Source organism: Chinchilla lanigera, unplaced genomic scaffold (genome assembly GCF_000276665.1).
Source record: "Chinchilla lanigera isolate Chin_1 unplaced genomic scaffold, ChiLan1.0 scaffold00101, whole genome shotgun sequence".
Lineage (NCBI taxonomy): Eukaryota > Metazoa > Chordata > Mammalia > Rodentia > Chinchillidae > Chinchilla > Chinchilla lanigera.
Window position 1 is genome coordinate 4,212,629 of NW_004955502.1, and position 20,004 is coordinate 4,232,632.

Consider the following 20,004-nt stretch of genomic DNA (forward strand, 5'->3'; position numbering starts at 1 on the left):
AAAAAAAAAAAAAAAAAAAAAAAAAAAAAAAAGAATTTGAATTAATCTCGGAAGTTTTTTCTTGCCTAAATAACAAAAATTACAAACAAAAACATGCCCCTCACCTTTTTTGTAGTGCTAGGGATTGAACCCCAAGGCCTTTCCACGGATCTATGTCCTCAGCCAGTTTTTGCAATTATTTTTATTTTGTCGCAGGTCTCACAAAGTTGCCCAGGCTGGGCCCAGACTTGTGCTCCTCCAGATTGCAAGCACGTTTGTCATCACCTCCAACCAGAAACACCTCCTTTTGATGCTGTCATCCTCTTTGTTCCATGGCCTTGTTTCTCCACCCTTGCTCTAGACTTCTGGGAGGAGAAGGCCCTGCTAACTGTTCTGTTTTACTCGCTGAGAGTTATTTCTGTCTTAGTGACTGTCCCAAGATCCCAGTGTCTTCCCAGTGCCACGCCCACCACCATTTCCAGCTGTTACCTTAGATGTCCACAGCCTCCTCTTTTGGGACTTGTTTCTTCTCCTTTGGCGTAATCTTCCCTCCCAAGGTATTTCTACCTTTCTCTTTCCTTTTTTCCCCATTGACCTCATTCTTCCTTAAAAATGGCAGTTTCTGGCGAGGGACCTGTTCTCTTGTTTTTCTTTCTTTCTTTTTGAGACAGAGGCTCGCTGTGTAGTTCTGGCTGTCCTTGAACTCACTACGTAGACGAGGCTGGCCTCAAACTCATGGCGATCCTCATGCCTCTGCCTGCCCAGTGCTGGGATTACAGGCGTGTGCCCCCACGCCCAGTCTGTTCTCTTGAGTGTTATGCAGGCAGCTCTTTTGTCAGGCTCAGAGCTGCCTTTTTAACAGTGCTTTTGGAATACCCCCTTTGCTGTATTCAAGTGAATAGGCAGCATACCTACATGTTTATGTTTTATACTATATATATATATACACACAAATTTAAAAATTAATAGACTATATATGAGGAAGTTAGTAAATTATTAATTAAGCCTATTGGCTAATTATAGTAATTAAAGTAAGTTGTGTGTTTCCGCCTGTGGAGGCTCTGGCATTCCTTCACCACGGTGGAGTCATCAGAGGCTGATGCTCTCAGGCAGGGCAGGCAGGAACGCAGGGTGGCAGATGAGATTAATGAGCAGGTGTGTCGGATGTGCCGTGCAGAGACCATGACTGACAGTGCTCTGTGACAGGCGTTTTCCAGAATGACGAACACCTTTTGGTCAGGTTCCAAATGAAGGACAGTCTTTTTGAGTCCGTGGTATTACATTCTGGAAAACTCTGTACATTCAAGCAGTGTAAAACTATATTGAATGTAGGTTCTGGGCTCACCTGTCTTTTCCTCTGAGGTTTGCTGTTCATTTTGCTTTCTATGCATTGTTAATGGCATTAAAATAATTTGAAAATTGGAAATGAGCAGTAGGAAGTGTTGGACCCCCACTCACAGGCGTCAGGCCCGGCTGGAGCAGCTTTGCAGGCGTTGTTCGGCAGCGGTGCTTCTGTGGAGCCCTCTTTCTGCATTAACACTGAGTGTTACACTATTGATCAGGGGAAGTGCCAGAGCTTTTAAATTCTGAGTAAAAAATACAAAGATGAAGTGAAATAATAAAAACCTTTCACTTACAGTATATTGCGATAAACCAGAAATTGTAACAAATAGTATATTTGCAAAAATACTATATGATTTACAAATTCCATTTTTACAGTTAAATTGGTGAAACTGTTTCTCATTTGTAAAAAAATGAATGTCCTGCAGAAATTATATTGTACCTCCTCACTTTACTGTCAAGCATTTTTAAAGCCATGTCTTTTGCAAATGTGTACATCTTTTTTTTAACTTTTATTTTATTCATTTATTTGTTTATTGTTTGTTTGTTTTTGAGACAGGGTCTCACTCTGTAGTTCAGGCTGGCCTTGAATTCTCTGTAGGCTAGGCTGGCCTTGAACTCCTGGTGATCCTCCTGCCTCAGCCTCGTGAGTGCTGGGATTACAGGCAAGCACCACCATGCCCATCCTTACCTCCACTTTTAGAATGTCGGGTTTTCACTTATCTGGTCTATTTTTTTTTTTTTTTTTTTGTCTTTGAGACAGAGTCTTGCTATGTAGTTCAGGTTGGCCTTGAGCTCAGTATGTAGCCCAGGCCAGCTTTGAGCTCACAGCAGTCCCCCTGCCTCTGCTTCCCGAGTGCTAGGACTGCAGGCTATGCCACCATGCCCGCTCCTGTTTCTCTCTTTTTAAAAAATATTACATCTGTGTAAAATTTTCTGTCAAGTATAGAGGAAACTCTAGTAATTAGAACATTTCAAAAATTCAGTTTTTGTGTGTTAAATCTGTAAGTAAAATTTACTTACCTGTCAAATACTCAGGGAGCTTTTATGACCAGGATATTTTAATTTAATTTAATTTAATTATTTAATTTAATTTATTGGACCAAGATATTTTAAAAATAAAATTTTTGAACTAGTTTTGGTGGTGCGTACTTGTGAGCCCAGAGCTCTGGAAGGCTGAAGCAAGAAGATCTAATTGAACCCAGCCCAGGCAACTTAGTGATGTATCCATGTCTTATCTCAAAATAAGAAATAAAAAAGGGTCTGGGAGTGTAGCTTGGTGAAGGTCCTGGATTCAGTCCTTAGTAACACATACATGCAAATTAAGTTTTTGTACATTGATCATTAAACATGTGGTGTCTGGTACAGGATTTGAAAAAACAATACATGCTGTGATGTAGACTTAAGAATCATTCAGATTATTAAAGTGGTACATTCGTCGTAAAATGTGAAAGTAGGAGCTAATTCTGTGGAGTATCTGTTTTCTGTACCGAAACCACTTAAAACATGTCAAATGCGTGTTTTATTCTTGATTTGAAGAGCTCCTGAGATGAAGTTTGTGTAACATCTCTTGTCACCTGTTCTTCAAAAAATTCATGTCTAATCTAACTGCTCTCTATTTGTATTCCATCTTCTGGAGATGTGGGCTGTTTGACCAGCGGTGCTTGTATACACTTGGACATACTCTCACGAACTCTAACACATTTTAATCTTTACTATTCACATACTTCAAGAGTGAACTTTTCTTAAAAAATATGAATAGCCTAGTTTAGGTAAGTGTTCATTGTTCAACTAGAAAAGTCTCCATTTTGACTACTTGCCTAAGTTTTAATATGAAGAAAACATTTTGTTTTAGGTAGGTTTGATTAACCTTACTGCCAAAAAGACAGTATTGATGGGGAGATGATTCAAATCGGTTCAGACAGATGGAGTAGCCTGGTTCTGGAAGTGCTGGAAACAGAGGGAGCCGGTAACACGTGGAGAAATCACCTCTGAAGAGGATTTTGAGGCCTGTCAAGTACAGATGAATCAAGTGGCAGTCATATTTTTAGTTGAAGACACAGAGTATTGTGGAATATTGTTGGCTTATTGTGTTATATTTTGCCATCAGGTGGGCATTAAGTCATCGTGACTTCTTACAGGATGGAGGTGATACTGGGGCCTCTCATGATGTGTTAGAGTTGTTTTTGTGTTTTCTTTTTTTGTGTGTGTGTGGTGCTGGACATGAGTGCTTTACCACTAAGCTACATCCTCATCCCAGAGGTGCTAAAGTTTTGAGACCGTATATGAACTGTGTTGGTAATCTTACAATTTCAATAAATCTACTAATTATTAAAGTATATTGTTCAATTACTCTGTTCAAAGAGTTGAATTTAAAAGTATATTTGCTTGATTTTTTAGAAGGTCTTTGGAGGGATACAGTAGACTCCCCATGTCTGGGAGGGGTATGTTCCAGGATCCCCAGTGAATGCCTGAAACTGGAGAGTAGCAAATCATGTTTTTGTGAGTTGTTTCCTGTATGTACAGATCTGTGAAGAAGTTCAATCTAACAGTGGTAAAGTAGAGGAATTATAGCAGCCTCACTCCCTTTGTGCTGGGGGCTGTTGAGTACAGGTGCTGTGGGCCCCTCCAAGAGCCGAGAGCAGGCACGGTGGTGGCTGAGTGACTGACGGGTGTGTGCAGCACAGACACACGGGTGCAGGGGTTCACATCTGGGTGGGGCATCACAGCGTGGGATTCGTCACCCTACTCAGACTGACATGAATGGAAAACGGTGAACTCTTTCTTGATAGAATTTGCTATTTAATATTTTCAGACTGCAGGAAAATGAAACCATGGACAGTGAGGCCATGGATGGGGGGCTACTGAATAATTATTTCTATTTGTGTTTTGATAGTAACTGGAAAACAGACTAAGTGCCATAATTATGATCTAGAATCTGTTAGCAGTGAAGTAATACATTGGTACAAATGCTTTACTAGTGTTAATGTGAGAGTGAAACACGATTAGCAACTTGAAATTTTATATTCCGGTAGGGCAGGCTGTTAATATGTGAGTGCTTATGTAAACACTTGGTTGAGTTTTGCCAAATGTTGTACAAGATTATGAATATTCCTCCAGTGATACTGAGCAGAAAATATGAAGCAGAATGTTTGGCTTAGTGCTGAACTTACAGCTCAGCCCTTGTAGAGACACAGGTTCACAGGAGGAGCAACATGGTGGAGATTTCAGGAAGCTGGAACTGGTTAAATTGAAAGAAAGGAGGCTGAAGAGACCATTCAGACATGTTTGTAGATGCAGTAGATAATAATGTGTCAATCAGCACTTTTTAAAATGAAAACAGGAAGGTTTTATCGTTAGCTGCATTTTGAGATTTTTTTTAGACCAGTTGGTTCATTTATTCATTTAAAGCCTTTTGCCTACCGTGTACAGGCACAGTGCCACGTTGTAGAGATGAATTGGTGAGCAGAACAGATGCAGTTCCACCATCATCAGTCTTGTTTTCCAGTAGAGACAGACATTAAAATTCTGTGTGTGAAGTTGGGCAAAGCGGCTCACACGTGTCATCCCAGCGCTCTGGGAGGCTGAGCTAGAGTCCAGCCTGGGGAATTTAGTGAGACCCTGTCTAAGAGTAAAAAGGGATGAGGGTGTAGCTCCGTGGGAGGGTACTTGCCTAGCATGGACAAAAAGTACTGTATGGCTTCGCTTCAAAGGAGAGGTTCTGTGTCATGAGGGCATGTGATGGGAACAGACAGGAGAGAGAACAGCGTGCCGCGGTGGTAAGAGGGTTCTAAAACACCTTCCTGCGCTCACCAGTGACCTTGAAAAATCTGACGGCCCCTACAAAATCAACTCATTTTGTTGCTGGTTACAGAGAGTCCATGTAACCAAGTAAAATGAGTAAGAATCTTTGATCTTTCTACATACAAGAAGAAAATCACGAGTTTTTTTGGGGAAAGGAGAAAAGCCATAAAAACTAAATGCATTTTCATCGTTATAAGCTAACTGGCAAATTTCCTTTGCAGACCTAGAATTTATGACTCTTGGGTTCTCTAACTTTTGTTCTGGTATAAAGAAGAATGGTTATTCTTACTGTAGTTCTGTAATAGCTTGCTATAGCCTCTCCTAGTAATTGCTCAGTGTATATGTAGATGAATGCTCATCGATACTCCCAAGCAGATGTGTTTTTATGGATATATATTTACACATTTTTTGTCTTTTATTTTACATAATAAAATGGCTATGAATTATTTTTTCCAAGGTTACTGTAAAAGCATGATAGTTTAATGTTTTTGTGCTAATGACTTACTGAATTGATATTAAACAAACCCCTGTACAGATGTAAATAACAGATAGACTCCCAGTGACCAATTGTTTGAATAAATTTATCTTTCATTTTGGGATTTTTTTCATATATTCGTGTACCTTATCAGCAAATTGCTGATATCCTTTCAGTTTATATTGAATCCTTTTTTTTCCTCTCTTAGAAAAAGGGGAAAGATTTATATGATCTGAAGAGAAACCAGAGTATTCCCTCTATTACAGAATGAATGTTTTATGTGACTTTATTAAAATGGGCTAACATAATGGGTCTATTTTTATTTTATTTTATTTTATTTTTTGAGACAAAGTCTCACTTTGTTGTTCAGGCTGGCCTTAAACTCACTATGTGGGTCCAGTCTGGCCTTGAACTTGTGGCAATCCTCCTGCCTCAGCCTCCCAGCCCTGGGATCACAGGTGTGTGCCACCATGCCCGGTTTATTTTCATTTTTCATGTAGTACTTGTCTTCTACATGTTAATCCGAATTCCCCCTTTGTGAAGTACTAGCAGTGCTTTGTGGAAGCACTTTAGGTAGGGAATTATTGTAAGTATACAAGATTACACCTTGAGCGGGGTGTGGTGGCGCACACCTGTAACCCCAGCACTCGGGAGGCTGAGGCAGGAGGATTGTTGAGAGTTTGAGGTCAGCCTGAACTGCATGGCAAGAGCCTGTGTGAAAAAGACAAAAAGCAAAAAACAAAAAAACAAACAAAAAACAAGATTACACTTTGATACTGTTTATGCCTAGTAAGAAGGTGGTGTTTTTGCAGGAGTTTTTTCTGCGGGGACTAGTGAGCTGGCAGAAACACCCTTCTAGGATGTAGCATTTGTAGTCACCGCGTTGCCACTGGTGAGGGTTGGACGTGCATCGTGACCGGCTGAGTAAATTCTGCGTCTCCCAGCAGGTGCTGGAGAAAGGTAAGGTAGCCCCTGGGAGGGACTCGCGCAGCTGGCACTGCCGCTTTGGCCCGCTGGGCTCGCCGGTCTGCAGGGTGCCCTGGTCCGCAGGGTGCCCGGGTCCGCAGGGTGCCCGGGCCTGCAGGGATGCCCCGGCCTGCAAGACGCGGCTGCTGGTGGAGGGCGCGCTCAGCTCTGCCGGGTCTGAGGCTGGCACAGCTGTGTTAGGCGGCGTGTGGGACGGAACGTGGCCGAAGCACGGCGCGCCGCCTCCGTGGGCCGCGCGGTGCAGCCGGTGCGGAGCGGGTCGTCGTCCTCTGTTACCCAGCCGTCCCGGCCTGCCCGCCCGGGCACCGGCGCCGGCACCGCAGCGCTGCTGCCTCCCTCCCGGCGGTTAGGGACGCTCGGGGTTCCCGCCCGCGCCCGGGCCGAGCCGAGCCGGCTGTGAGAGCTGCTCCCCGGCTCGGCTCTGTGCAGTGGTCTTGCCCGCGGTCGCTCTGAAGACCCGCGCTGTCTTGAAGTTCCCTCCGAGCCTTCCAGCCCGGCGCGTGCGTCCTGCCTGGCGCAGGCCCCTCTTTCCGAGCGCGGATTTGCCGGTGTAGTCTCCTGGCCAGAGCAGCTCTGTGTTAGAGCTTTTTGGTTTTCAATCACTGTGAAAGGTGAGAAAAGTATTTCATTTGTTTTGATGACGAAGTAATATCTTTCTTAAAGGAACATATCAGAATTGAATGACAAAGATTTTTTAATGAAATAAATTGATAAAATACAGTTTCTGGAATAATTCTTCACATAGACATTGTTGGTTATTTGAAACACAGACTTTATGTTTAAAAGGAACAGACGATTTGAAGGCTAAGACCTAGGGGAACGTTCTGAAACTCGACAAAACACAGTGTGTTTAATGAAATACAGAACAAAGACACTCATTCTGACTTAGTGGAATTTAGAAAGAACTGCAAGTTTTAAAGTAGTTTGGGAAACAGACAAGTAGTAGTACGCTGGGGAGTGTAGTTTCTGCCTTAAGTACTGCATGTGTGCTTTGTTAGTTTTGATTATTAGTGGCATGATCTACACAATAAGCAAACTGAAGCAAAGGAAAATGTTTGTAAAGTACTGAACCCAGGCTGGTGGTGAGCACCTGAGTCTTGACTGCTCGCTAGGCTGAGGCAGGATTGCTTCAACCCCGGAACTGGAAGGCTGCCTGGGGAATGTGGGAGACGGTATCTCAAAATACAAGAATGTACCCCAACAGCCCCCTGAAACAAAAACAAAATCCAAAAACCAATAAAACACACAATCAGGTTTGAAAATAATTCTTTTTGATGTGAGTTCTATTTTTGCTAGTATTTTTCTGTGTTTAGCTTATAAGTTACTTATAATGGTGAAAGTCTAAAGCACTTTACAATATAGTCCATTCTGTGTTTTGTGGTTCGAGAATATTTCAGTAAACAGGTTTACTTAATTTCATGGTATTTAATTTATGTATTTTATACTGGCTTAGTAAATATAGAAGAATAGTTTTAAAAAATTAAATTTATTTAGTTTTTAATTTCTTGAGAGAAAAAATTCTTTTTTTATTTTGGTCTTTTTTTTCTTTGTTCCTTTTTTTTGGTGCTCAGGGCCTTCTGCTTGCCAGGTGCTGCACTGCTGAGAAAAGAATGATTTAAAAAGTAAACTAGAATATATGCTGACCATTCCCCCAATTATTCTGCCATTTACCTATTTGTTAATTAAGTTCTTACTGAAAAATGTTTTGGAGACTGGGTGTGGTGACACATACCTGTAATCCCAGCACTCAGGACGCTGAGGCAGGAGGATCACTGCAAGTTTGAGGTCAGCCTGGGCTATCTAGTGAATTGAAGGCCAACTTGAATTACATAACCACACCTGTCTTAAAAAAATTCCCCCCAAACCCCAAAACTAAAAAGTCAAAAATAAAAGCTTTAAAATTATTTACATTAAGACCAGTATATTTAAATGTTTTAATTGATGAAGTTGCCTTTCATTTTTGATACTTTATTTAACGCATTAGTTTTACCTTAGGAATTGTATGTTGTGTTCGTTAATATTTTTAAGTGATGGCAAATATCACTGTTAAAATAGGACACTTTAAATATGTGATGTAAAATATCTCTTTTAAGTATATTATGAGTGTTTTGATCTTTGCAGAGACAAGGTATCTGCTAGATTTCAGATTTTGTACAGGTGAACTAATAAAGATGCGTATCTGCTTCCTCAGAGACTTTGGCCTTGGCCTAGGAGGCCATAGTTTATAACTGTGTAGCCTTCAGCGGCTGAGGGCATTCGCTCAGGGGGCAGGTGTTTAAGTTTCCTATCAGCCAGGCAGCACTGTAGTAGGTGCATGCTGCTTATGGAGAAACAGGATATGGTTCTGGTCTTTAAGATCAAAGGAGAGATTAAAATTTCGCAATGGAGCACAGAATGCGGCAGAGGGAAACGAGCGCTGCTTAGTTCAGAGTGGGACAGAGGAGAGTTAGGGTGGGAAATCTTGGGGAGGAGAACGGGGCCTTTGTGACAGGGGTGTCAGCTGTGTGCATAGAGGGCTTCTCTAGTGTGTGTGCAGCACACGCGGAGCAGGGCGCACCTGGGAGCCCGGCCGTCTGTGTGTAGTCATGAGGACCCTCTGAGCACCTCCACGTGCAGCACAGAGCTGCTGTGACCTCTGCAGTGACAGCATGACCTTCAGGGCTGTGTGTGTCTCCTCTCGTGTCTCCTGGAGAAACCGTGTCTATGAAGGATGAGATAAGATGCAGAGCTGGGGGGAGTGGAGGACCCGTGCTGGGACTCCAGGTGAGACTAATGATTCTGAGCAGTCTTACTTCAAATGTTAAAGTGCAGAGAGTCTGGTAAAGTGCGGCCAGGATAAGGAGATGGCTTTGGAATGGGTTTCATACTTCTTTGGGTTAGTATAATTTTTATAAACACATTTCCCTTTGTATTTTCAACCTGAATTTATGCTGGCATTTGTCACAAGTTAGTGATGGGTTAAAACGCAATTATTGTTCATTCGTCATCTTACTTCGTATCAGTAAAGTAGCCTTATGTTGTTACAGATTTACCTTGGTTTCTGTCCCTTCTCACCATTATATTCAAGATGATGGGATCTTATTGCTGCTACTTCCACAGAGGTCTTTAAAACCCTTTATGATTGAATAAGAAGAAAAGTAGAAAGAAGATGCATGCTCTAGTGCCTCACTAGTGATTCTTTCAGATCGCCGCAAGTTTCCCTTCGCCGGCTGTTTGCTGTACCCTGCTACAGGGCTTGTGTTTCCTAACCCGCTTGTTGCTGTGGTTGTTGCCCTTTCCGTCCTTGCTGATATCCCATCCCTAGATTCAGGTTTCCTTTCTTCTTCTGTCCTTGTTTCCTTGCCTCATATCTATTATTTTTCTGCTCACTCCCTCCTGAACTGAAAACAGATTCTTTCTGTTTGAGCAAGGATTCTGACTGTTTTCGTGGACCTCTCTGAAATGTACTTGTTGCAAATTTAACTTTTCACAGAAGAGCAAATGACAGTATTTGATATCCCCAGATAGCTAGCTGTTCAATCTCTTTCCTCAAAGCGTTTCTACTTTTCTCCTCAAGTTTTAGTTTTCTCTGTCCTTTGGGAGATAGCCTACAGGCGTACTATCTTATTTTGATTTTGAGTGGAAAATACTGCAAGGATCATCTGATTGGGTTCCTATACTGGTAACCCAGTTCCTGAAACCAGGACCTTGAAGTAGACTATGAAGTGAGACTTCGAATATTCTTCCCATTGTCCTATGTTATGTTTTGGTAACAGCTCCCAGGATGGAGTTACTTATTTTAGTAGTGAAATACTTTTTAGAGTTGGCAGTTTCCACCTGTGCAGCAGCGTTTGCTATCTCCTTAGGGCTTGAGCCGAGTGCCAGGGTGAAGCGGTCAGTAAAGGCATGGTCAGTGAAGGCAGGGCTTCTCTGTCAACACCCAATGTTCACCTATGTAAGGTCATTTTGTCATTTAGTGTTTTCCAGCATTATTAGAAGAATTGGAAATTTATTGTGTAGATTGAAGCACAGTTGCATTACTTTTATTTGCGACCCTTTGAAAATGGAGAAGGTAAAAATCGAGGCTTTGTTTTAGGGAAAAATCAGTTTTGTCTTAAGCTTAAAGAGATGGGAGTGAAGGAGTTTGAACATACTCCTTGTTCAGCAGTTTTATGAGGGAGTCCTGGCAGAAGGAGCTTTGGATGAATGTTATGAAAGACCTTGAACTGGAGATCCTCACCCAAAGAGTTACACTTTGGGGGGACGTTTGAAATAAGCAGCGTTGGCCACAGAGAGTGGAGGTGAGGATGAAAGCCAGGGTTAGGGGTGCCGTGTGCTCAGGTTGGAGAAAACCACAGAGCGTGATGGGTGGGCGAGGAGTGGAGCAGAGTGCGGAGGAGCTTTGTGGAGTAGAAGAGGGCAGAGCGGAGACACAGAGGGCTGTAGTGCTGCCGGGCATTGCTGTGCTGTGAATCTGTGTGCAGAAGAGCGTTTGTTTTGCTTTTTCCTTTTCCTGTCCCCTTCCCTCCTCTTCTCTCTCTCTTTCTCCCTTCCTTCCTTGCTGGTTTTTTTTTTTTTTTTTAATGAGACAGGGTTTTGTTGTTTTTGCCCAGGCTGGTCTACAACTGGTGGTTCTCCTGCCTCAGCTTCCTGCCTAGCTGGGGCTACAGGCGTGTGCCACACGCTCAGCTTGTCATTTCGTTTGCTGACCCTTTGGGATTGGCAGAGGAAGGACCAGTGTAATGATGTAAGGAGTCTCTTTTTTTTTTTTTTTTTTTGTTTTTCTCCAGTACCGGGAACCGAACTCACAACCTTGCGCTTGCTAGGCAGGCGCTTTGATGCTGAGCTAAGTCCCCAGCCCTTTGTAAGGAGTCTCTTTGTAAATGATTATATTGTAGTGTTCAGTACAGACTTTTATTTGACCTTAAGATGTGGGTTATCATATATATAATGTTTTTGTTAAGTATATGTAAATTTTCACTAACTCATCTAGTTATTTATTCATTGAATATTTTATTGGGTGCTAGCTATATGACAACCTCTCACAACTTAGGAAAAAGGTGAAAGAGATGTAAATAAACACAGTTTGGCTGGGGATATAGCTCAGTGGCACAGGCGCCTGGCTGGCAAGCACAAGATCCTGAGTTCTTGGTAACCCCCCAAAAAAACTCCACAGTCTGTTTTATTTCATATAAATAGAGTAATGAATTCTGTATAATACTGCAGTTTTATTGGTTCCTATGAAATTTTTCCCAAATTGATTTTTTGAAACAGATTAGCAAGCTTTCTGATACTGAAGAAAAAAAGTAGCAAGTAAGCCATTAAGTAAGAAAGCTGAAAATTGTCCTGAACTAGTTTTTTTTTTTTTTTTTTTTTTTTTTTTTTAAGGAAAGTAGTATATTTAATAATATATGTGTTGCTAGGTATGGTGGCACATGCCTGTAATCCCAGCACTTAGGAGCCTGAGGCAGGAGGATCGTTGTGAGTTCGAGGACAGGCTGGGCTACAAAGTGAGCTAAAGGCCAGCCTGAACTGCATAGCCAGACCCTGTCTCAAAAAGACGAAAAAAAAGTGCTGCAGAAGTGAGCACAGTAGTATAGTAAATAAGATCACATGTTCTTTTTTTGTCAGACTTATACATTTTTTCTTTTCAAACTGACATATATTTATACTTATTTATGGGGTGCAGTATGATAACTCAGTAATGTGTACTATGTGTAATGATAAAATCAGAATCATTAGCCTTTCTTTCTCTGCCTTTTTTTTTTTTTTTCCGGTACCTTTTTTTTTTTCCGGTACTGGGAATCAAACTCACGACTTTGCACTTGCCAGGCAGGTGCTGTGCTGCTGAGCTAAATCCCCAGCCCTTAGCCTCTCTGTCTTCTCAGTATAACTTCTATGTGTTGGGGATTTTCAAATTCTTTATTTTGAAGTGTGTAATTGCTAGAGTGTAGTTACCCTACTCTTACAGAACATTATAGAATGACTTCTTCCTATTTAACTATATTTATTTATTTAATTTTATTTTTTTGGCACTGGGAATTGAACTCAGGACCTCGTGCTTGCCAGGCAGGCACTGTGCCACTGAGCTATATCCCCAGCCCCTATTTAACTGTATTTAGACATTTCATTATCTAATCTCTCACTGTCCCAGACCCTCTACCTTTTCTAACCTGTAGTAACCACTATTTTGCTCACAATTTCTGGGTGATCAACTAGTATTTAGCTTCTGCAAGTCAGTGAGGACGTGCAGTTTTTGTCTTTCTATGACAGGCTTTTTTTTTTTTTATGATAGGCTTATTTCACTTAACATGTCCTCTACCTCTGTTCATGTTGGAATGTGTTAGGATTTCCTTTTTATGGCTGAATAATATTCCATTGTGTGAATGTACCACTTTTAAAATCCATTCATCCATTGCGGACATCTGGGTTGATTCTGTGACTTGGCTGTGATGTAGTGCTGAAGCAAACAGTATGAGGAGTTTCCTCTTCGCTGTATTCTTGCCCTATTTGCTATTTTTTGTGTTTTTGATTGTAGCAGTGCTAACTGGGGTAGGTCAGAATCCTAGAGGAAAATATAAAAGAAATACTGTAAGACATTGATATAGATAAAGGTTTTTTCCTTTTGTGAGACCCCAAAAGCACAGACAACAAAGGCAATACTGTGCAAATAAAAGTATACCAACTAAGAAGCGTCGGCACAGCAGAGGGAACAGCAGGATGAAGAGACAGGCTACGGAGTGGGAGAGATTTGCTAACTGTCACGGGATTAATACTCAGAGTAGATAAGGAACTCAGCAGCAGAAACAAACACCCACCCACCCAGCCAAGCACAGCCAACCAAACAGAAACCCCGGATAATGTCATTTTAAAATGGGCAAAAGATCAGGAAATGGATAGACATTTCCTGAAAGAAAACACACCAAATGGATAGACATTTCCTGAAAGAAAACACACCAATAGCCAGCAGTGTATGAGAAAGTGCTCAACATCACTAAATCATCAGGAAAAGGCATATCAAAACTACAGTGAGATTTGTGCATTTTTCCCTTTATGGTTAATATTCTTTTAAGGGCCCCCCCATCCCTCTGCTTTTTTTGACACTGGGTTCACTGTGCAGGGCAGACTGGTCTTGAGCTCGTATAGCAGCCCAGTCTGGCCTGGAACTCACAGTGATCCTCCTGCCTTGGCCTCCCAAGTGCTGGGATTACAGGTGTGTGCCACTACGCCCAGCTTTGAGTCCTGTTTTAATAAGTTCTCTATTCTGAAGTCATGGAGGTAATTTTCTTCTTGAATGTATAGCAGTTTTATTTTTTACATATAGATTTACAAACTGTATATAAATTTTGTATACAATAGGTTGTAGGGCACAAATTTCCTTCCTCTTTCCTAATGGGTGTCTAGTTTTCCTAGTAGCATTTCTTAAAAAGCTCACCTTCCTCCTTGTTTTCTTTGCCTATTTTTGTTTAAATCAATACATAGCCGGGCATGGTGGCGCACGCCTGTAATCCCAGCACTCAGAGGCTGAGGCAGGAGGATCATTGTGAGTTTGAGACCAGCCTGGGCTGCAAAGTGAGTTCAAGGCCAGCCTGCACTGCATAGCCAGACCCTGTCTCAGAAGAAAGAAAACAAGTACATATTCAAACATGTATAGATTTTGTTGTACTTCATTGGTCTATTCACGCTCCGTTACCACTCTGTCATGTTGTAGCTTTATAGTGTGTCTTCCTACTTTTTTTTTTAGTTTAGTTACTCTTTAAGAATGTTTTGGAGGGCTGGGGATTTAGCTCAGTGGCACAGCGCCTGCCTGGCAAGCACAAGGTCGTGAGTTCGATTTCTGGTACCGGAAAAAACCAAAAAAAAAAAAAAAAAAAAAAAAACAAAAAGTTTTGGCTATACTTGGCCCTTGTGTTCCTTTATATGTTTCAGAGAATCTGCTTGGTAAGTTCTAAAAAACAAAATCTGTTAGAAGCTCACAGTTTGAACTTAGAAATCATTTTGGAGAGAACTGATATGTAGTTTTATGTCTTGTCAGCTAGGGTCATGGTATATTGCTTAATTTATTTAGATCTCTTATTTTTCCTTAATACTATCTTATCATTTTCTCTATATTATTCTTACATATTTTTTTTTTTAACTTTCTTTTGGAGACAGTTCAGGCTGACCTTGAATTTACTGCGTAGCCCAGGCAGGCCTTGAACTTGTGGCAATCTTCCTGCCTCAGCCTTTCGAGTGCTGGGATTATAGGCATATGCCACCATGCATGGCTTTTTGTTTTAACGTTAATTTCATTACTTCAGAAGAGTTGTAGGAATAGTACTGTACAAAGAATTGTTGCCTGTCCATGCTTTGCGGGAATTCCTCAAATGAATGCCTCAGCATGTTTTCTTTATCTTTTCCTCTGCCTTTTTCTGTATGTACAGGGGATGATCAGAATACATGTTGTTAGGGTTTACATCTGGATGTCCCCAAGGCCCGTGTGCTTGTCCCTGGGGCTTTGGGGAGGAGACTGGATTATGGTGGCTGATGCTCACCGGTGGGTCCTTCCACTCAGGTGGCTCTAGTCTCAGAAAGCGGGCTGCTGCATGGGCCCATCTCTTCTTTCAGCCATTTCCTTGGTTATTTTAGGCCTCAGACGTAGCTCAAAAAGTGGGTTCTACAGTGGACCAACCCTTGTTTCTCCAGGCTTGTACTTAGTTTTTATCTCAGCTTAACTTTTATTGTTAGTTAAAGAGGTGCCTGCCACCTTTTATGTGAAATTACTACTTCCTTTGTGATTAGTAAATACCTTCGGGGAGATGCACATGCTTTAAAATTAGATTTATTCCTATTTGATCTTTTTTGATGCTATTGTAAATGTTACATTTTAAACATTTGTATTTTCTTTATTGTTAATACATATGTGTCTTTTTTTTTTTTTTTTTTTTTTTGTACTGGGAGTTGAACTCAGGACCTTGTGCTTGCCAGGCAGGCGCTTGTGCCACTAACTATATCCCTGGCCCTTTTTTATTGTTATGTATGGAAGATGATTCATTTCTTTACATTGATCTTACACTTCACAAACTTATTAAACTCACTTGTACATTAACTGTATATTTAAAAATATTTTCTTTGTATGTACTCTTACCTGCACATAGGACAGTTTCATTGTTTTTTCAGTTTTTATATCTCGTGTTTCTTACACCTTTCTACATTGACTAAGACCTCAGGTAAAACACTGAGTGGAAGTGGTGGAAGGAACCTCTTTACCTTGTTTCTGCTCCTAAAGGGGCTCTTTCTGTCCTTTCCCGGTAAGTATGAGACAGACACCTGCATCAGATTAATGAATTCACTTTCCTTACTAAGAGTCTTTTCTTCCAATCACAACTGTTAAATTTTATCAGACTTCATACTGTTCATATGATGAGTTCGAATGACTTTGTAAAAAATTACATTTATTGAGGTATAATGTACATACAGGAGAATTTACCTGTTTAGTAATACACTTTGAGATATAGTTCTGTTCTCCTAAAAAGTTACCTCATTTCCCTTTGTAGTCAGTTACACCTCTTTTGTTAGCTTCTGACAGCCTCTTATCTGATTTGTCATTTTCGTGTTATTATTATTTTTTTTTTTGGTACTGGGAATCGAACTCATGACCTTGCACTTAATCGGCAGGCTCTGTGCTGCTGAGCTAGATCCATTTCTTTTCTTTCTTTTTTGTCTTTTTGAGACAGGGTCTCCCTGTGCAGTTCGGGTTGGCCTTGGCTCCTTTGTAGCCCAGGCTGGCCTTGAACTCACAGTGATCCTCCTGCCTCGGCCTCCCGAGTGCTGGGATTACAGGCATGTGCCACCACGCCCAGCTTTTTAATTTTTTTGCAGGGGTGGGGACTACCAGGAATGGAGCTCGGGATCTTGTACTTACCAGGCAGGTGCTGTGCCACTGAGCTACATTCTTGGCCCTCATTTTCAATTAGTTTAGGCTGTTTTAAAATTTCATATAAATGGACTCCTAAAATAATGCTCTTGAGATTCACCCACATTGTGGCTGACTGTACTTACTGCCAGGTAATTTTCCGTTGTGTGGATGCATATTCATCTGTTAATTTGTTGAATGTAGTCATTGTATGGATAACAGTTTTCTCTTGGGTAAATCATGTTGAGCATCCTTAATCTAAAATCCTAAATGCTCCAGAATCTGAAACTGATTGTCAGCATAATGCCACAAGTGGAAAGTTCCATACCTGACCTTGTGTAATGGGTTATAGGCATGTAGGTTCACTGAAAGATCTGTGTGAAATTATCTTTGGTCTATGTGTATAAAGTGTGTATGAAACATAAATGAATTTTATGTTTGGACTTGGGTGTCATCCCAAAGATATTTTATTTGTAGATCTTCCAAAATCCAAAAAAATTGAAATGTCTAACACACGCATTCATTTATTTATTGGCAGTACTAGGGATTGAAGAAATGTCAGACACTTTGAGTTTGAAGATTTTAGATAGAGGATATTCAGGCTGTGTCCTGGTGTAGAATTTCCAGGGGTATGGTAAACAATTTAGGAGAATTCTAACAGTTTTGCATCTTTGCTAGCATTTGTTGTTGTCACTTTAAAAACTTTTCATGCATCTGGTGGGTTTGTAGTGATATGTCTTTGTGATAATGCTGGAGATCTTTTTCTGCACTATGTTCATATCCATAATAAATTTGAGTAATATTAAAATAAGCCAAATTTGATAATTATATACTTTACATTTTATTTATTAGTGGATTTACTTTGTGACTGGATTTGGCTTTGTTTAGGATTTTTATCTCTATGTTGATGAATTGTATTGTTAGGGTTACTCTGTTTAAAATGAGCTTGTCATTTGGCAGAAGTTTCTGGAAAAGGCAGATAGTCCTGGTGTTTCTATTATAGTTATAGTATCTAAATATAGATTTGATTTCTTTAAGTTCATGGACTCTTCCTCTTTTCCCTTTTTTCCTTTGCGAATTTTGGCAAGTTATTACTTTACTTGGAATTTGTCCATTTCTTTTAAAATTTCAAATCAAGCTTGTTGGTATAAAGTTGTTAAAAACATCCTTTTATATTTTTTGATGTCTGCAGGGTCTGTGGTGGTATCTTATTTTCATTTCCTATTTTTTTTAAGTACAGCATTTCTTTGTTTCAGTCTTGCCAGGGATCAGTTATTTTTAGGAGTCTTCAGAGAATCCTGAAGTACTCTCTCTAATATTAGATAAATCAGAGTTGAGCTTGCTAATGAATCTGCAAGGGAAATGGAAGTTCTGCAAGGTATTATAAATCTGGATTGGATTTTGATAAAACTGGATTTATTCCTGTTGTAGTGCTCTAACACAAAGTAGCATAGATTGTACTTTGCCCTTAACTTTGTTTTCTCCATAAGCCTTGCAGGGCAGTTTTGCAGAATGTGGACATTTTATTTCACAGCAGAGGCTTGTGAGGAGGAGGGTGGGTGGAGAACTCAGGTGTGGGGGACTGCAGAGAGGGAGTGTGGGGCTCAGCTGAAGCAGCCTGTGCCTCCCCGTGTGCGTGATGGGGAAGCTTGACCAGCGGAGGCAGAGAGGGGCCCATCCAGGTCTCTCAGGCTAGGGGTGCACTCCTGAAGCACATGGACCATCATCTTGTGTGTGTTTTTTCTTTCTCTCTTTTTGCCCCATAGAGCTCCTTTAGGGCTGCTGCTGAAAGGATTAGGGAAAGTAGGGTTCTCTGCTCAGGACTACCCCAGCTGCTGTCCTGCAGAACAGTCCAATGTGTCTTTTTTTTTTTTTTTTTGGTTTTTCTCTGGTACCGGGAACTGAACTCACGACCTTGCGCTTGCCAGGCAGGCGCTGTCCAATGTGTCTTGATAGAGCTCTGGTTAATCCCAGGACAGTAATGTCCGGTTAAGCCAAAGTTGGAATGCCGTTATAAACACCAAGAAAACAAGTTTTAAAATTGAAATTATTTAGTGCCACTGGAGATTGAACCTAGGATCTTTGTACTGAACTGTACCTCCAGATCCCCCTTTTAATGTTAAGATAGGGTCTCATTTTCTCAGTCTTCAGAGTTGGGATCTTGCTGTGCTGTCGGTGGTGGTCATGAACTTTTGGCTTAAGGGATGTCCAGCCATAACCCCTAGGTAGTGAGTACTGACACATGTACCACATCCACATGCAGCTCCTTCGAGAGATTTTATTTTTATTTATTTATTTCTTTGTTTTGGTTTTTTTCCGGTACTAGGAATTGAACTCATGACCTTGCGCTTGCCAGGCAGGCGCTGTGCTGCTGAGCTAAATCCCCAGCCCCTTTCGAGAGATTTTAAACTAGATAGATTTAGAAATTGCCCTGTCATGGTTTGGGGTTTTGTAAGGGGAACAGTACAATACAGGACACATATTTTATAGGATTATTTATAATGGTCACCCAAAAACTCATATACAAAGAGTGTGCAGGAAGTCTGTCCACACACTAAAGACCAAAGAATCCAGCTGAGGTCCTGGATCCCAGAGCAATGTCCAGCATGAGTTCAGCTGAAGCCCTAGAGCCCATGGCAGTGCCTTCCACGAGTCCAACTGGAGGCCAAGAGCCGACAACAACATCTCATGCAGGCCTTTTTCACGGATCTGCACTGGGAAGGCCCAAAGGTCACTGATGGAAGCTGGAAAGGCTGTGCCAGTTGGATGAAGGATCTGTGTTAGCAGGCTGAGGGATCTGCACTGGAGCCAGGAAGCACTGCTCAAAAGTAAGAACTGGAGCTCCCCTGAAAGGTACCATAGCCATCCTCAGCAACAGTGAGGTCCTGAGCTCCTCCAGTGATGAGGAAAGTGGAGTTCGCATCAGGAAAGCCAACATGACAAGCTTCTGCAGGAGAGTGAGCAGTGCACCATCTTTTCTCTGGAGCCAGGAAGTGATGCTCAGAGTGAGGACCGGAGCTCCCCAAAGTGAACCAAAGCTGTTCTCAGTGACAGCAACGTCCTGAGCTCCTTTGACAATGAAAACAGCCAAGTTCATCAGGAAAGCCAGCATGACAAGCTCCTCCAGGAAAACCAGCATTTCCCTACAGCTTCCCTACAGCTCCCAACAGCTTCCCTTTTTCCTCTCCAGCTCTGCCTCCAGTGCTGCTGGCAACAGTCCTCAGGCGGGCCTCCCACACCCAGCACCATGCTGGTTCAGTTCAGCTGGGGGTTACAAGTTGACCACCAGTTGTCAGTCCACCACATTCCCTTTCTTGGCATTGTGTAAAATAACTGTCTTACTAATAAATTTCTTCCTTTAAGATTTTTTTTTGCAGCCAGGTGTGGTGGCGCACGCCTGTAATCCCAGCACTTGGGAGGCTGAGGCAGGAGGATCGTTGCGAGTTTGAGACCAGCCTGGGCTACATAGTGAGCCCAAGGCCAGCCTGAACTGCATAGCAAGACCCTGTCTCAACAAACAGAAAAAAACCACTACCCCTTTGCA

General features: G+C 41.6%; 1 protein-coding gene across 5 annotated transcripts in view; it reads left to right on the forward strand.

The window, feature by feature from the left end:
* The first annotated feature begins 6,438 nt into the window (after positions 1 to 6,438).
* Myo6 (myosin VI) overlaps positions 6,439 to 20,004 on the forward strand; it is a 137,922-nt gene continuing 124,356 nt past the window's right edge. For 3 of the 5 annotated variants that reach the window (XM_005406898.2, XM_013505831.1, XM_013505832.1), the window contains exon 1: positions 6,439 to 6,559. The gene's annotated coding sequence lies outside the window, so the exon portion shown is untranslated. The remainder of the gene's footprint in view (positions 6,560 to 20,004) is intronic. The other 2 variants (XM_013505833.1, XM_013505834.1) reach the window with 2 other exon arrangements.